This window comes from Corythoichthys intestinalis, chromosome 15 (assembly GCF_030265065.1).
Source record: "Corythoichthys intestinalis isolate RoL2023-P3 chromosome 15, ASM3026506v1, whole genome shotgun sequence".
Lineage (NCBI taxonomy): Eukaryota > Metazoa > Chordata > Actinopteri > Syngnathiformes > Syngnathidae > Corythoichthys > Corythoichthys intestinalis.
The window spans coordinates 22,132,034-22,151,486 of NC_080409.1; the positions used below are offsets into that span (position 1 = coordinate 22,132,034).

The 19,453-nt window shown below is 39.1% G+C and overlaps 1 protein-coding gene across 4 annotated transcripts in view; it reads left to right on the forward strand.

Annotated features, from left to right (window-relative positions):
• Positions 1-19,453, forward strand: part of daam2 (dishevelled associated activator of morphogenesis 2) — a 153,987-nt gene that overhangs the window by 23,875 nt on the left and 110,659 nt on the right. Inside the window, exon 1 of one of the 4 annotated variants that reach the window (XM_057859784.1) lies at positions 2,207-2,681. The exons of 2 other annotated variants lie outside the window; for them this stretch is intronic. The gene's annotated coding sequence lies outside the window, so the exon portion shown is untranslated. Of the gene's footprint in view, positions 1-2,206; positions 2,682-16,409; positions 17,070-19,453 lie in introns of those variants that run through there. One more of the 4 variants, XM_057859785.1, reaches the window with a different exon arrangement.

Genomic DNA, 19,453 nt, shown 5'->3' on the forward strand with positions numbered 1-19,453 from the left:
AAGATACAATTTACACCCAGACTGAGAATTTAAAGTATTTTCAGGGTTCGCTTTCCTGTCACGAAGCACTCCTAAAGTGGTTTGTGCTGTTTGCTTTGACTAAGGGAATAAATGTCAGCACTGAAATGTAGTGACTGTTGTACAGCTGAGGCTGCACTCTCCAGATAGCTGTTCCCTTGTTGGCACTTAACTATTGCAAGAGCAATATAAAAAACATATTTTCATATGGAAGCATCTGGAAAAAGAACAAGCCCACTCATTACCGTTTTACCATCGTTTTTTTCTTATTAGTATTCTCAAGTAGGCCTTCCATTCAAATATTTCCTTTCCTGAATTCTTCAAGAAAGTCCTAATTTGGGATATGAAAAATCTGTTCGCCATGGATTTCATGTGGCTTTTTTCATTCTTCTGCTGTGAATTTTAAATGAGTTTATCACCAATTGAATAGAATACTTTATTGCCTGTCCCCGTTGGTGACAGAAAATCTTCCTCGACAGTAGACGTCCAATCTATTTGAACAGCCCTACCACATCAAATGGCATGGACGTCTGTCGTTGTCAGTGGCATCCAAAGATTTAACAATAGTCTAAATATGGTGCAATCAATCAATTATGTATGTTGTTGTTGTGGCCTTCATGCTCAGAGATCAAGCCACAACACCATTCTCTTTCATTAAGATGTCATGAGTCAGTTTACGGGAAAGCTGGACCATTGTCAGAAAATGACAGCATTTAATTGGAACTAGTCCAGACAGACAGCAATGGAACTGTGGAGCAAGCAGTTGGCTGACCTCTGAACCTGCCCAGTCACCATCGAGGACAAAAACACAATTCAGGCCTTCACCACTTTTCAGCAGTATGACCGTGATAAATTATGTCTAGAAAAAAAAGCCTGTTTATTCTCAGGGGATGTTACAGGTACTGTATTTGTATTAAATGTAGAATGGGCGAGAAACAAATTGTGACTGGGGGAGAGACCCGATCGTCTTTCGGTCAGGATCCACAGCCCGAAACCACAGGAGAGGGTCGGAGTAAAGATCGAACAAAATGGTACACGAAACGTAGACACAGCACACCCCAGATAATGAGTCGGAGAATGTATTGATGAGTCTGACTAATTGTTGTTTATCCTGCTGACTGGCGTAATGATATTCCTCCAGACACCAATTTAAGAGAACAAGGTGTTGATATGTTTGATGTGAGGATGACCTGTGTAATCATCACAATAATGATATTTAGTGTCCTCAAGTAACCCTGATAATGCCTTGCCAGAGTGAAGAGAGTTTCACATGTTGTGGATGTGGTGACTCGTATTATCGCGTCAGGATTAAATACCTTTTAGCTGACCCCTCAGTGCATTCGGCCAGCAGCAATAATTTGTAGAATCAAGATTTTGCCTCTCTTTACTCATTGGACTTGGGGAATCCCTGGTTGATCCTAATGAAATACTGGCGTATTTTGGTGTGTGTGATTTAAAGTGCATGCCGGCGTTTGAATGCCGTGCCAGGAAGCAGTGTTTCCTCTGAGCATTGTGATATCCCCTACCAACCACAGGGTGCTTAGTCAGGGAATGTGAACGGTAGAGATGGAATTGTGGGAAAAGGTGTAAGGAAAGCCATAGACTTCAAAATATAATTTATCTTTGACAGGCATATACTGTAAGCCACACTGTTTGATACATACAGTATGTATATAGCCCATGCCAAAAGCAAAAGTACTCAGTTTTTCCCTGTTAATATTTGTATCAACATGTTCATGCTTAAAGGGTTTTGAGTTGCACTTAAGGATCCAGAGGTGGAAATATGGCTGTCAGCAATTCAGTCCTCTCATATCCATAAGGGGAAAATTGCAAATTGTGCCGTTAGTAAACCTATGTGTTAATAATTATGTGTGCTTTCCGTGGCCACTATTTAATGGGTTAAATTCAGAGCGAGATGTACATGACTATTTCTGGAATAAAAATGAATTGCAATAATAGTGGTGCCTATGAAGCAAGCCATCGTGCAAATTTCCATCCAAGGATGACATAAATCCCTTTGAACATAGAAGCACTGGCCAGAAAATCGCAAATTGCACCATGTTTTGTGAGCAAAACAACACAACAGATGACCATCTGGCAGCCATCTTGCTTTTTGTGTGTGTGTGTCTCTTTTTTTTTCTAAAAAAAAAAAAAAAAAAAAAAAAAAGTGAACATGCCAAATACCATGTTTGTATCACAAAGTGTGCACTCCTACTCCAAATCCAAATTTAGCTTCTTCATCCAAAATGCTGCTATGTTATCATTAATGTTTGCTGCAAAAGTGACATAATACCAAAGATGGGAAATTGTTATTGAAAGCCATATTGTAAGGAATGGAGTTGGAAAGGGGGCGGGACAGAGAAAAAGCAGGGACAATGTCAACAGCTCAGCTCGCAGCTCTGTCAGCTGAAACCCACATCTAAGCTCAGACGTTCAGAGAGGAAAAGCAGACGTTACACAGCAGTCGTGGCAAAAAAAAAAAAAAAAAAAAAAAAAAAGTATTTGTAGGACATTGAAATGCGCTGGAAATTTGAGGGAAAGCCATAAAAGACAAAAAAATGGAGAAATAACGGATTACTACCCAACTGTTATGTGGAATCCATGACCATTGAATTGTTCTTGATTCCATTCCGGAGTAACCCATCTGTCAGAACATGAAGCAGGTGAGCGAGATATTTGATCTTGATAGTGATACTAAGCCTATCATTATGCCTAATAGATTTAGTGATGTTCACACTGTAGAAGATTGTAGATGTAATCATGTTAGGTCTACAGATGTTCAAAACCTAGTTTCTCCTTGGAAGAAAAAGCAAGAAAAAAACTGTCAATTGATACGTTTAGCCATTGCAATAATCCCATTCAGTTAGTGAAACCCGACCGTTCATGTTGCTGTGTTTGGAGGTAATGTTGCCTGGAGGTCATAAACGGTAGTAATTGCAGTATAGCGAAACACGCACGGTCTTAAAATTGCACTTTCTCTCCCTGGAGGTGTTGACAGCATGTATGCATTTACCTCTGTGTGCATGAAAGCAGAAAGCTTTAGTGGAAAGAAAATTTCAGCTTTTCGCTTAGGCTATACCGTATGCTTTAGGTGCTCCATAAACAATTATATTTTCTCATGTCTCATAACTGAGAAGCAATTTAAGGCCATTTAAAAAGTGAAATTAGCATTCAAAATACTACCAGTCGCATTTACTTTAATTTGTTCATTTACCTTCCCCGATACAATTAGCTTTGTGGCGTTAACAAAATGGAACCGTATGAGTGAAAATTGTCCTGATCTCTCCTCTTTGTAGTCTAAAGCAACTTTTTTCAACTGGGGTACTGTGACAGATCGTCAGGTGTGCTGCGAGAGATTATCCAGTATCACTTAAAAAAAAAAAAAGAAAAAAAAAAACAATTATAACAAAATTAGGGTGGCCTCTGACAGTATTTTTTTAAGGACACTCAGCCTCGTTAACAGCACGCGGATGTTGTTGCAGTAGGATTCTGTGTATCAAACGCAACTGCTTAGCGCAGCACAGAAACATTTGGCCGTGGCTAATCGTCTGTCATCTTATCATTGTTGATTTTGAATAGTATCCGTGCTTTACTTCCGCTTCTAAGGATGCCCTGCGTGTGTCGTCACAGCCTAGAGCAGTGTTTTTCAACCGGTGTGCACACTAGTGTGTTATTTTATCCAATTTCTCTCTCTTTTTTTTTTTTTTTTTTTTTTTTTTTTTTTTTTACGTCGTCAGGCGGAGTTGCAGAAGGACGGAAGGACTAGGCAGAAGGTTTCAGTTGTGTGCAAGTGAGCGAGGTATTTCTCTTGCTGCGTTCAAGAACTGCTCGGATTTCTAGCCACCTTGCTGTCCGTGACAATGTGGACCCCAGAACTTGTACTGTACATCATTGGATTACACTCGTCAAGTGTCGATATACACGAAAGTGTCCTTTCCATATGTGACAACCGTCAATCCACCCCCTGTGTTTTATTCCAACACATTCTCGAGGACAGCAAGGTGGCCGATGGCTAGAAATCCGAGCAGTTCTTGAATGCGACACAAGCGACTCTCCATCAGCGCCATGGTGCCAAGCAAGGTTAAACGTCAACTCCAAATGAAACACCCATCGCTTCAAAAGAAGTCGATGGACTATTTTGTTTGCCTTTGTGAAAACACAGAGAAACAGGCAACTTTTTTGAGAAAAACTACAAAGGTAAATGAGAAAGCCATCAAAGCCAATCACCTTGTTGCTGAACTTGTTGCTAAATTCTAAAAGTCCTACACTGTGGCAGAAAAACTAATACTACCTGCCTGCAAAGTAATTGTCAGCGAGATGCTCGGCCCTGATGCGGTTAAAGACATTGCTAAAGTCTGAGCTTTTCAAGTCTAACTGCGATAAAATAAAATAGAAAGACAAAGAGCTGTTGAAGAAGAGCTTCGTGTGCGTCTTTCTTCAATTCCAGCCAGCATATCGGCTTTGTGTTCATCGGCTCATTTCACATTGGGTTGAAATAAATCTTGAGAAATTTTTGGATAATTAAATATACTGTACAGGAAGTAAATTTGGAACATTTTTGATTTGAGGTGTGCCGCGACATGTTTTCCTATCTAAAAACGTGCCGTGACTCAGAAAAGGTTGGAAAAACACTGGCCTAGAGCATCACAGCTCCACGCTGTGACGCTGCAAAAAAAGCTACCTGCTCTGGCTGTATTCACAAGCGAAGCAGAGTGCGCATAAAGCAGACCAATTTTTGAGTGGACTATAGTTTTGCTGTTTGGTCGGATGCGCATTCACAATTATTGAACGAAGCAGACTATCTGATTAAAAAAAAAACCAAAAAAACTGGTCTGTTCAAAATGGACCAAACAGTGCTCCTGTGAAAGAGCCCTAAATTGGAAGGGCGATACATCAACATTATAAATGATAATAAACATTTCACTTATGGACAATTGACGTTGCGACGTCATCGTCCTTGAGGGTGACCTCCAACAAAACTGAGTTGTTGTGGAGTATGCAGAGCAGCTGACACAAGATCACCAACATTGGAAAAACCTGGTGCATATGGTCAGCTCAACGCACAGGGACGGGACGCCCTGACCTTTGCTAGAGCAGTAATGAATGAATGAATGATTGATGGGCAATTGATGATTTGCCTTGTTTTAAAGCAACTGAGGCAAAATTGGAATGACTGCAATCAGCACAGTTGCTGATTAAGTACTCTCAACTAGTTTGTGGCCTAACTTACAGAGAAAAGCAGAGCTCCTATCCCACATTTTTTTGGAAATGACAATGTAACTATGGTGAATGAAAGAAAATGAGACAAATTTCAACCAACCATCATTCACCCAACGCAACATGCTGTAAATGCTGAATTCGCTTCCACGTCGATGCCTTCAATGTTCCCCAAGTGTACTCAAATACACGATGGAAGTTCCACCAACATAAACTATCTCGATTTCCAGGGTTCCCAATTTTAAGAGGTTTAAAAGCTCCATTTCCCATGTGGAAGCTTTGCCTGTCCCAGACAGGCTGTCATCCTAGCTGTAAATCCTCACTGTGTGTCAAATGCACGTTGATGAAACTTGTATACATCAGCACTCCAATTTTCCACATATGAAATTGGTTATGGATACCCTTTGTAAGGTTTTCCTCGGTCTGATATTTTATGGATGGAAGACATTCCATACAGACACCTCAGTTTTTTTTTTCTTACAAAGTTTACTAGTAGTTTTACTATTGTTGTTGTTGTTGATTCTTTTTTAGATATGAGATTGATGAAATAATACAAAACTCAAATCACATTGAAATGGATACGTACTCAACCATGTAGGGAAGACATTCATGAAAGTTGAGGACTTGCACGTTCTGTACATACTCAGGTACATACCCTGCTGCCGTCAGCACTCCTGGGTCTTTTCATATTTTATTGAGCATTACTGATGTATGAAGTGCCTCTCAGGATTAGTTGGAGAGTGACGGAAAACTCACTTAACTACTGTGAGATCTTTTATAGCGTCGGCCCCACATGCAGCTTAACAGTCATTTCATTGGGATAGTGAAAAAATATCAGGACTGTCTGAAAAGCTGCTTAAATATTACTATCAGATCATTTGGGTGGGATTACCATCGTGTTGTATTCAACATAAAGTGCTTAAGTGATCTGCAGAACCAAATTCTGGAACACTATGAAAATAGATGTGAACCCCTTCTGTCCTTCATGGGAAGTCCCCCACTTAACTGACACCATTGTGCCAGTGACACACTTTCTGGGGCACTTAATGTGTAAGCATATCCCCTCTTTACAGTGCCTCAATTAAGTGTTCTATTACTTCATGCTATTTTAGTAAAAAAAGACTGGTCCCTTCATAGGGCTACCCCAATTTGTGTGCCTATAATAGTCCTAGTACAGGATTCCAGGCATTACCCAGAAGTCCCTTGTCCTCAGAGTTGCAGCTGTTGACCTTACACAAGCTATAAGAATAGCCTCGTGAATGCAGCATACGGGATTTAATCCTTGTTTTATGACATGAAAAAAAAACAGAGGACACAAAGTTTATGTCCACATTATTTTCTAAGCCTTAAGTAATTTATTTCATTGGCCAGCGTTCGATCACTGCCAGCCCCGCGGTCTGGACGGTTTGGACGTTCATTGACATTAATGACAGTGAAACATGATCACTCAGTGCCAGGCAGTATAGCTAAATTGGATTTGATATCTATCACTGTCAATAGCGGCAAATAAGTTAAATGGCAAGTTTTGCTTTTTTTTTTTTTTTTTTTTTAAATCCACCCCCCTTTTTTAATCAAACACGTATTTTTAATGCACAAAATATATTATGAGGTCAATACTCAGTGGTCGATTCAGTTCCCTCATTGTGAATGGTTGTCAGACTTTATGCGCCCGTGACTGATGTATAAACCCTGAAAGAAATAGAAAAGAGATGGATGAGTAATATCTGCATGTTTCATTTCACAATTTAAAGAACCATTTGTGATCTTTTTGCAGTTTCCTGTATGCTTTTAATCTTGGATCCAGCTCAAATATTTGTTAATGTAAAAAAAAAAAAAAAAAGCTGTCCATATAACAATATGTATATGTCTAGGTCCAGAACATGTTGCCATTTGATTTAGCAAGGTTAGAATATCATCCTTGGCAAGGTACCTATATTAACATTTAGCAACGTTGGAGTCTTTGGAATGTTGTGAATACAAATGGTGTAGTAATAAAAGGAATCGGGTTTGAAGGATGAGAATGTTCATTCATAATCTGAATTGCAAACACACAGAAGAATAATTGCAAACTGAAGGCTAAAGAGATTGAATAGGCATTAGCTATTTGAAATTTCTCTGCACAGATGGTATTTTTTTGTCCAACATTTACAGTCTTCCGATCGTCGTGCCTTTCGTTGCTACAGCTTGTCAGTGGGTTTTTAGTTTTTATTGAATAAATAAAATAATAATTGAAAAGTAATGTATTTACAGTTTTGAACACTCGCCAAAAAAAGTCTGTAAAAGGTCTCTTAGGTATCTAGTGAATATATTTAGTAGGAATGGGCATTGGAGGAATTGGAGGAACTCTATCTTAAATTCATTATGAATTTAAAATGGTTAGAGACACTGTGACCAATACAAGGGGTTAAAAGACTACCTCGACATACGATCACTTCGACACACGATCTTTTTGACATCCAAGGTAAAATTTGACTCGCCATTTGTTTCTAAATCCGACAACATGCTCAAAATACGACGACATCACAGCGCTGCAGACGGACGCCCGGCGGATTTTCTTGTGAGGTAAATCAACATAGGTGTCATAAAGGTTGGTACAGGTGGTGACACAAGGAAAAAGGTGATGCTTACCGTTGAAATGAAAATGCAAATGATAGCAAAATATGAGCCCAGTTGCGCGTCCGTAAACTGTCTCAAGAATACAGCCTTAGAATGTCTACGATCTCCACGGTCCACCTCCGACCTGCGTTCGCCAGTCTTAATAAGTTAAGGTGACAATTATTATTGTGGTAACATCGCCAAAGAAATTGCCACCTTCGTCGGGTATTTATCATTTATTTCGGACCTTGTCCAACACAAAACGGCTACTGTCTGCCACAGTTGACGGTGTTCTCAACAAAAAAATTAAAAGTGAAAGTAAACTCTCAACTGCACCTCTCTCTCTCTCTCTCTCTCTCTCTCTCTCTCTCTCTCTCTCTCTCTCTCTCTGTCATGTCAGCGACATGGTGCGTTCAGGTACAGTACGGAAAACACGTCCGCCACATTAGAACCCAATTCGTTACATTATTACACAAATTATTATTACCATTAGTTTATTGTTCCGGTTTTTATTAATAATTTATTTGTTTTGCTATGTGTATTTGCCATTTGTAATAGTACCCGCAGTATTTATTAAGGATTTAATGTAGGTTTTCGGGCTGTGGAACGAATTAATGGAATTATAATGTATTCTTATGGGAAAATCCTGCTTGACATTTTGACTTACAAACAAGGTCCTGGAACGAATTGACTTAGTATGTAGCGGTACCAATGTAATCAGTTTCTTCAAACTGCAACCGTTCAATTTGAGGTTCATAATACTGTTTAAAGCACATCAAAGCAAAACATCTAAAGGCACAATACCACAAACCCTGGTACTTCATGTGGTCCATGTGATCATGACCATTCCACACACCAGGAAATGACTTCTTTTTTCATTAATCAAACTAAATGAAACGACTATTAAAGACGTCTCGGGAGGATTCGAAACATACTGTATATCCCCCCTCCTCTTTTTCCAGTGGCTTGGTATAGCTATTTCCTTTTTATTAGTGAGGTGGGCCTCTTGGCCCTGTTAAAACAAGTGGTGCTTGTTTGTTTTCAAGGAGGCTGGAGACCAACAAGACCTCAGAGATTTTGGAAAGTTTGTCAGTAAAATCAACAGTTAAAAGGTTTAGGATTTGAGCTTGTCTATTAAAAACATCCAATCTTTCAATTGGTAGTTTCTGTGTTTACATAAAGCACAATGTTTTGTTGGCCTTGCCCACCGTTGCACCCTCACAGCAATCCAACAGCACCCCAAAGTTATGTTCAGTCTCTGATTTATAAATGTATTTTCAACACATTAAACTTATAAATGTTGCATGAAAATAATAGACTGGATATTGCTGCTCTGTACTCCTACGTCAACTAAGAAGGTATGATGGTCATTCAATAAAGAAGGGGGATTTTTCGGTATAAGGACTTCTAATACAGATAGAAGATTACTTTTATTTATTTTTTTGAACGTAGTTTCCCAACACTGTCACACACTTTTACCATCTGTGCACAAGTTTCCGTATTCCCTCAGCGTAAAAATCTTTGGACTGATGTTTCAACGAGCCTCTCACAACACTTTTGACATCATCGACATGTTCAAACTTGGGGGCAGTTTACATGTCGACTCTGCGACACGAAAACGTAATGACTGTGTTGCGGAGTGGCCTCGCGTGCATATGTTGTCGGCGAAGACGGAAGGCAAAGACGAATAATTCTGAATCCTGCCCCCAAAGTGGAAGAATTCAATTGCGGGGGATTGAGGGTGGCTTCCTCCGCATGCATGTCAAAGGCTCCCGCGGCGCGAAACCGCGCGATAACGTCAGCACTCGTACACGTCATATAGACCCTACCCACGTGACGTCACAACTCCGCTCTCCTGAATGGTACCGCCCAATTGTCCGTCAAAACATAGTGTTAACCTGTTACGGCTACGTACATTCCTCCTATTTACGGCGTGTTTTTCTGCTCCTTAACATTAATAATCAAAATGGTGAAGGCGTGTGTGGCTGTTGGTTGCACTAACAGAGAAGATGGAAGGAGAGACATGAAGTTTTACCGTATTCCGAGGGATCCAAAGAGGAGAACGAAATGGACGGCTGCAATTCGACGTGAAAACTGGGCACCAAAAAATCGCCACAGACTATGTAGTAGTCATTTTATATCCGGTAAGATGCATTTAAGATATACTTAGAGGGTTTTGGGCTGACAAATAACCACAATTAAGATCATTGCTAGGCTAATCGCCGACAACATACACGTATGTATGTAGTGAGAGTGCTATCGCTAAACCATATAAACATTAAAAGCCTTAACTCCATTGACAAACGACATGAAATACATTAGACTTGACAGTGGATGTTAGCAATAACAAAAGATTTTGAATTGAAAATTTCGTAACTCACCTTTCCAAGCACAAGATAGATTCCTGCCGAATTTTCGTGGACGAGGACCTGTTTCACCCAACCAGCAACGAAGTATTTATAAGCCTCCAAGCTCTTCAAGTTTTTCAAATTTTCGTGAGAATAGGCTGATTTTGTGTGGACAAGATAATTGTAAATATCAGCGTAGCAGATGTCAGGCAGACAGGGCGAAGACAGTGGGTCGAAAAACATCGATTTGGGCATCAAATATGGATCTGGCGACTGTATAGAACGAAGCTTTTCCACATAACGCCTTTTATGCAACACATCCAGTGAGTTTACGGCATCAGAAAGCACCGGGTCTTCCATGAAATGCATTTTAAATTCCTCGATCAATTGAAACCAATGCTAATATAGAGACAAAATGACGGACAAGTGGGCGGAACCATACAGCGAGCATGTGGTTTTGTGACGTCGGTGGGTAGGGTCTATTGGGCCTGCGCAGCGGTGCTACTTAACAATAAAACCGCAAATATGGCGGAATGTCGGCTTTAATTTATTGTTTTAATAATATTTTTAGATTAAATATGTTGAATGTTTCCATTTTTGTGCCTTTTTGGACAAAAGAAAAATCCCATTGCTTTGAGTGGGCGGGCATATTTTTTTCCGGGCTGAGGAGATTTGGTGGGGTCAAAGTGCATCATTCGCTGTCGCCTTGTAAATCTGCACTGCCCCCTAGGGCCTGGGATGAATACTACATCGTTTTCATGCGGAAATGCGACATTGTTCAAATGGAGACGGGCCGATATAAATGTAAATTTGAAATTTTTCGTATTCTCGGAGAGTCACCATTTAAACGGCCCCTTAGTGCCTTTTTTTTTTTTTTTTTCAGACATTTCTTTGGCTGAAACATGAGGCACCATACACAGTTGACATTTTCCTATGAATGTTAAATGGTTTTAAACCCTTCAGCAACCGAAAACCTGTCAACTGGCCGTGTTCAATCCTGGAGTATGCTTCTGTGTCGGCCATCTTTGTTAATCGCCAAAACTTTTTAAATTTGCAAAAAAAAAAATTAAATACATGTGAAAATGAAGTAAAACCAAAAAATAAAAGTATTCATCTGTATTAGAACCCATTGCACTGAAAAAATTCACACTTTTATTGAATGACTCTCGCGCTAGTATATAAGGAAATGATCTCTCTTCTGTCACTGACATGAGGAGGATGATATGTCAATTACACAGGGTTCGACTTAATACTGTAGCTGGGCCAAAATCTGTCTGAAAATCATCAGACAAGTCCATAATTTCTACTGAGTCTATTTGGCAGTTAAGTAACCTTGATGCTTTTTAATGCCAGCTTCCAATTCAACTCTTGAAACGTTTGCACTAGAGTCCAATGACTGTTCAAGGCTGTAAGCCACTTAAATTAAAACTCAAGTAACATAAATGAGCGTCTCCTTTGCCCTCAAATTCTGGTGACGTCGTTAGAAGACATAGTTTTCAGATGCCTCATCTTCATAGCTTCCCTGATCTGATTGTAGGATTGGAAGGAAACAATTGAAAGAGGCACAGCAATTACAGTGGGTACAAAGAATGGTGGGGGGGTGGGGGTAGATTAAGGAAAGGGTGTATTTCCGATCCTTGGAAACTTCTTTGAAGAGGCACGTAGGCACAAATTTGTTAAAGGCAATGCACATTATTATAATCTGGTTGGATCGCTGCTTAATCAATTACTGTATCGATTTAGATCAATATATTGTTATACCTCTATCAATCACGCATACGTCTCTTAGAAATCAATGTTATTCCATAGTACTGGCCCGACATGATATTCGGCCTGCCATAGTGGACATCCTAGCCAAGGGCCTGCTGTCAGAATGAGCACAGTAATGCATTGTATGTAAATGTACTATGAAATCCTGTCAGTTTGTCGGCTTTCAGTGCTGCTTATTTGTCCTTTAAAGTGGTAGCTCACTGCTTACCACTGAGATCTGTACCAGAATAGTAGGGTGTTGTCACACCTCAGGAATTTGAGTGCACTCACTTCAGTCTCATTTTGTGTGCTTACATTATTGTGTTCAGCAGTTAAACTTTAGCCTGGCCAACTGGTTAATTGTATCATTTATTTGCAGTATGTAATTTACGCATAATTAAAAAGAAACAAGCTAAACATATGCATCTAAGTAACTATATACATGTATGCTTCATTACTGGTTTTCACAAAATATGACCTCTGACCACAGTAGGGTGAGACTAATGTAGCTGTGGGTGGGCCGTCGGCAAGTTTTACATGTCTAAGGTGATTTGGCTCAGAGTCAAGTGCTTTGTAAGGGGATCAGAAATTGAGGCTTGGTCCATTAGTCATTGGACAGAGAAGTGGACACAAGGGAGGGAATTTTGCAAAGGGCATGTCTGGGGCACCAGCATCCAGTTGGCATTACTCTCCAGTAAACACAGTTGGATAGTTTGCTTCATGACAAAATAATGAGTATAAATATGTTTTTCCTTTGCCAGGTTGAACAAAAGTGTGAGTCATTGAAATAAAGTAGGGCTGTCAAACGATTCAAATTTTTAATCGAGTTAATCACATCTTAAAAATTAATTAATCGTAATTAATCGCAATTCAAACCATCTCTAAAATATGCCATATTTTTCTGTAAATTATTGTTGGAATGGAAAGATAGGACACAAGACAGACTTAAACATTCAACATACTGTACATAAGTACTGTATTTGTTTATTATAACAATAAATCCACAAGATGGCATTAACATTATTAACATTCTTTCTGTTAAAGGGATCCACGGATAGAAAGACTTGTAGTTCTTAAAAGATGAATAAAACCCCTCTTAATGTTTTTGTTTGAATAAAATTTGTAAAAATTTCACTCATAAAATAAACTAATAGCTCGCCATTGTTGACGTCGCCGAGTGGCACGTCAAATAGGCTCCCTGCCGTTCTTCCACAGTCTCTTTAACTACGTAAGGTAGTGATTGAAATACATCACAAGATGTCAATGGCGGGTTTTAAATTAATTAGAGATGTAGCCAAGGCAAATCTGAGTTTTATGTGTATTTTGCATAGCTTTTTTGATTGGGAATGCCAGTTCTCTTTGCATTGAGCGCTTTTCTTTTTGTGAACGTTATTTTTTTGAGAGATAGGAATATTATTTTTTGTTGTACTTTCACTAAATGATATTATAGCGCCTTAACTGTTCCGCCCAAATGCATGATGGGAAGTGGGCAACCATGACTGTCAGTGGTGGCTGCAAATGGTATACAGTATGTTCTGCGTTGTGTTTAATTAAGCGTGTTAAGAAAAAGATTGTTTCCTGTCATTCTTCCCCACGACGTTCGCCACAATTGCCAAAGCTTAAGCCAATAAAAGGCGCAGTCCAATGAACGCCTGTGTCCACTCGCATTTCTCTGCCTTTTCGCTCTTAATGTGCTAAAACGGCGTCATTGTAAACTGTTTGAGTCAACGCATGAACGTGTCATTCCATGCATGCGTTAATTGCGTCAAATATTTTAACGTGATTAATTTAAAAAATCAATTACTGCCCATTAATGCGATAAATTTGACAGCACTAAAATAATCGTGGAAGTTCATAAATATTAATTGTTGTTGATTTCTCATTTACTGTGGTTCCTAATGTCTATCTGCCATTTGTTAATTTTGCACACCTAATTCATGCAGTTTAAGTCATGGTGGCCCTTTTTTTCTACATTTCGTTATTTTGAACCTTCTCCCCAAACTGCTAAATTTCAAATCGTAACTGGTGGTTTCTAGAGGTGAAAATTATTACTCTGTCAGTGCACCAGCGTTCCTCTCTGGAAAGAGGAAAAGACTTCCAAAACACCAAACAACTTTTCAGCTTGAGAGGTTCTCCAAAAATGGATGTGCCAAAATTGCGGCATCGCATTAAAATAAGTCTTGAAGTTGTAATTGCTGCTGAAAGTGCATCAGCCAAATAGAATGGCTTTTAAAATTTTGTAAAATGGGGGGATTTTGAATAAGGTTATAAAGCAACAAAATGTGGGAAGAAATTTAACACTGTGTGAATTCTTTCCAGATGCACTGTATGCTAATTTTCACACCCTTCAGATGACAATCATTATATCTTGCCCAAAATGATTCCAATTCCATGAAACAGCAAAAAAGAATCATGTTTCGCAGTACAGAGGATCAGTAGTGTCAACTTCTTCGCTGCTGACAATCACTGATAATTCCTTCTTTACTTGGAAATTTTATTAGGATTGAGTCAACATAGCACCTACTCATTGCAGTCATTTCTTCAACATGGACTAACGATTAGCGTTTCTTTTATCGACTAATCAGATCAAAACATTATTTTAAATATGATTTATCCCTTTATTAATACACATGCCGTTATTCAAAACAGAAAGTGCTGAAAAGTTGCACATAAATGGATTATGATTCTAGGAAGCTTGGTATTTTGAGTACAAAAAGTTGCTTGCAATATAACTGGCAAATTGTGAGTGGCGTGAGGAGGAAACTCGTGACGTCATTTTTGTAGTCAAAGGCTTAAAATTGACGGCTTTTATTGATGGTAGAAAATACTGGAATAGCGAGATTTACAAGAAGGTGAGATAAGAATAACGAGAAGTTTAGGCGAAATGCTGGAAGAACGCAATTTCTGTGATGAAGATCCCAGTTGGAGCAGGAATATTCCGATTGATTTACAACCCTTTACGCATGTACACGGAATACTCTGAAATAGCGGTTCAGCTATCGAATATTTTAGAAATCGAGTATTCTACTGAAAATTCCATTGATTAATCGAGTAATCGTCTAAAACATTTTTTTCAGGTAAAGAGCAATTATAAATATTCATGTAAAAAAAAGACATTTCACCTGATATTGAACTGTTTTTAGACAATCAATGTCTTTGTTTTAGATGTACATTGTTGAAAACAGTCAAGAATTGCATCTCAGATGTGAATATAAAAAAATTCACTGCTTTCACTCAAAAAACTTAAGATTATATATATATATGTATATATATATATATATATAAAATCTTATCTTATCTAAAAATTTCATTACGCTTGATAACACACATCACTTAAAAGTTCAGTGTTTTTCCCACGTGTTTCAACTGAATTTCCATTTTTGTCGAGCAGTTTTAAGTTGTAGTTAAGTTTTAAGTTTTACGTCTGAATTGTAGATCCTGATAAGATTTTGAGTTTTTGCAGTGTTCAAAATGAATGTATGATATCTGCTGTATTGGAGCGCCTTAGGCACCAGTCCTACTTGTCTTATTCATCAATGACTACCGAGCTAAAATCTACAGTTAGTGTTATTATGTTTTTATTTTACACCCTCATCACTCTACAGTGCTGTGTTTTTACAGATTAAATTAAGCCTGTATGAAAGACACGTTAGTCATGCATCGACAGTAGTCATAATTAATAGAAACCTAGCCCTCTGCAGGGCTAACGTTACGTTAGCAAGGTACAGTAACGTTAATCTTATTTATTAGCGCTAAGTTAACTTAAATTTTACCTTGTCCCGAGGTGCCTTTGTTGGAGCGGCGGCTAGGCAGGCAGGTCGCGGTGGCACCCGGCTTGGGTTTCGGGGGCGGTCATCGGTCGCGGGTCCAGCCGGGGGCGCGAAAGTCTCGGGCCGGGCGGGGGTAGTGTTATGCAAGCGCTGTCTTACAGTGAATACATGAAACAGTGTTCACCTTGGTCTCCAACTTGAAATGCTCCCACACTTTTGACATTTTCTGATTTTTCTTGGTACCTTTCTCTTCGCTTTTGTCGGCTTCTTCATCGTTACCTCTATATTCATATGTGTTTGAAATCAAATGTATCCGCCGCCTCTCCCTTCTTCCTCTACGCACGTAACGTCAGCACGTTGTGCCGCATTAAAAGTGGTCCAGGCAAAACACTATGCGTAGATCTGGCAAAATTAAACGATTCCTCGGGGCAGAGAAAATACTTAACAATTTTTAAAATCGAGTTACTCAAATTATTCGAGTAATCGTTTCAGCTCTATTCTGAATATATTAAAAACTCAAATATTGACCATAAATAAAATATTTGCTGCATTTAAACATAGCCAATGTCTCTCTACCCATGGAACAGCTGAGCAGCCAGTTTTTCCAAATGAGCAATGCATTACTAACAGTAATGAGATAATTGGCTGCTCAGCTGTTCTATGGTGTGGACATTTATGGCTCCCATTGGAAATGGATTCCTTGTATTTATTGACAATATATCAACCTTGTCAATAAATGCAGTATAAGGAATCCTGTCAAAAGCAGCTGGATAAATTCTGAAGTGTTTCAGGCAACATTAGCTGCTCATATTCAGCTGAATGCTTCAAAGATAATTGGCTATAATGCGGTTGCAATAGAGGCCTGGCAGGGCATCAACTTGAATGTGATGTTGATTGTTTTGAGACTTAAGACTTTCGTTGACTGGAGCTGGAAGGCCGAAAATCAATGTCCCAATATTTATGGACTTGACTTTGTCACTGTTTTACATCTAAAAGTCGGCAATGCATTACATATTAGGGAAAGGAAATACAATCATCTGAGCCTTTGATGGACCGATCTTTCGAATGTATACCTCTTCTGTCTCGCTCCGTCAAACACATCCACACATGCAGTACATTCGATTGCAGAAACACACACGCTCTCGTCACTGCTGCTCCCTCCTCCTGCACTGACCTACTTCCAGGCACAGGGGACTATGCAGAGAGTTAGTGGGCTGAATGAGAAGTGGCAGCAGTGTCTCCCTTTAAAGATCCCTCCCTCCTTCTATCACCTTCCTCACATCACTGTCTGTCTCTCTCACTATGCTTGGCTACGCTCCAGACCGAGTCTCAGTGTTGCTGGGAATCTCGCCTCTCAGCTTCAGGGCTCATGGTGAGTGAGTATGCAAAATGCGATCACAACTGAACCTCGTGTGGGAATGTGTGATTTTTGAACATGAGAACATGTGACTATATGACTGTATGCACAGCATGGGCAGGCATTTCATCAAAGTGCTTCTGTGGATTCATGCATTTCACGGCAGTGTGTATGTATGTCCGTTTGCAGAATTTGATTTCCGGTATTAATTAGTTTATCAGTAGTAGACGTCGAATCCATTTGAATTTGTAGGCTGGCAACATTCGCTCATTCATTGCCAACCCTCCCACTTCAAATTGGACGCCTAGCACTGCCAATAGCAGCTAATGAGTTAATTAACATTTTGAGTGATAAAATCTGTTAACAATTGGTTTATTAATATTAAGACCTATAAACAACATATTCTGTTTTTAATGTTATAGCTGAAATGCTGATATCAAACCTGTTTTTAATAGACCTCATACACTTTACTTTTAAACTAATTGCTGTGATGCAGTTATCCTGCGCACAGCCTAGAATGATCTTGATCCCCATGGGGGCAGAAGCCATTTTTAACCTCTCAACCCATCTACCAAGGTTTTATGGCAAATGCTAGCGTCTCACATGACGTTCCTGGATAAAGGCTATATGACATTTTTCCCGAAATTTGCTATTTGTGCTACTTGCCCGTATTACATCTGCTCAGCATTTTTAGGCTGACAATATGCCAGTCATGGTTTTGACCACATGTTTTACTTTAGTTCTGGTTTGTACTAACCATTTCAATGCCATTGTGATTACAGTATCTTGGTATCGTGCATGACAGTCGTCATTTCTGCCAAGAATGAGTTTTTGCTTTCACTCATTAGGCCGAGTAGCTTGTTCTAATCTTTACCCCTTGCTAATCTTTAAAGGTTTGTTTTTCGTCTGCCCATTTTTTTGAGTGGTAGATATGAGGAAGAAAAGCGGGTTAAAATCATGAAGAGAATGATATAGTAAAGGGTGACTAGGAGAAATTGACAGATGTTCCTGGAGAAGAGATATGGATTTTAGAGGAAAAAACGGTTCATTCCCCTTGAGAGGAATAATGGAAGATGCGGTTATAGAGAGGGAATGATATGCTAATACAATAACAGACAAACATAATATGCTGAAGCGCTATAGTATATGGACAAAATTTAAAACATCCCCACACCATGGCTACTGGATGCAGATAGAGACAAAGAAAAAAGTAGAGTTGTTTAGATGATAGATACCATATATCGGTGCCCCTTAGGCATGTGCTGGAATGAGATTCTGACTGTATGATAACCTTAAGCCAAAATATCACGGTTTCACGGTATCAAGGTATTGCAATTACAGCTCTAAAATGTGTTACTTTGAGATATCTTGGTTTAAAAAAAAATATATATATACTGTATATTTTTTCCATTGAACAGGATTTTTATTTTTCAAAACATATAAGCAAATTGGAACAATAAGTATAATGTTAAAAAACACAGCCACACGATTGAATTATTTTCCATAAAAAGCACGTGTGTATGACTCGTATCATGTTTACATTATATACACACTATTTCTCAACACAGACAGATGCCACAGAGAAAAAAAACACGTTTTTTCACAGCTAAACACACTAAACACGCTGGAGTTAACTCTCGTAGCTGGTGGGAAAAGTTCATGACAGTATTTACTAACCTTTAATTTTGAATAAATGCGAAATCATATTATTGTAGGTATTGCCTTCTCGGCAGCTACCCTCCCCAAACATGTTTTACATGGCGGTTGGCCCTCCTTCTCTAACCGCGGCCATCTTTTCTATAGCCAAAGTATTCCCATACCAGTGATTTTGTTTTCTTTGATTGGGGGAAAAAGTTCAGGAGTTTCACCTCTTCCAGCCATCGTGTATCACAGCTGACTCGCTGACACTGAGCAACAACCGGTGGGGGAAGGTTGAGCCTTGCAGCTACAAGCGAGGGATTTCTCCTTGCATTTTCTGGAGATAAAAAATAGCTAATACCTTTGGGACTGTATGAAGGAAAACTTTTGCGGTATTGAAACCACGACGTTTTCATACCACGGTATACCTTGAAACCGTTAATCGGCACATGTCTAATGCCACTTAAACTCTGTTAACTGAGTTGTCGTAAAATGGATAAAAGATAACTTCTTAAGATTACCACACCGACCATCCAGAACAGGTGTCCTAATCAGCTCGTGCATCATATAACGCAGCTTGCTCCAAAAAACTAATAATGTAATAAATGAACTGCAGCACTAGATCATAAATGTTTGGAACACACCTTGCACCGTGACTCATTTCAGTACTAACATGCAAAGCGCACCCCCTTTAAAACTGATTTATTGTAAATTTTTCTGTGAATTGCACCTGGTCACTGGACATTGACACCAGTGTGGAT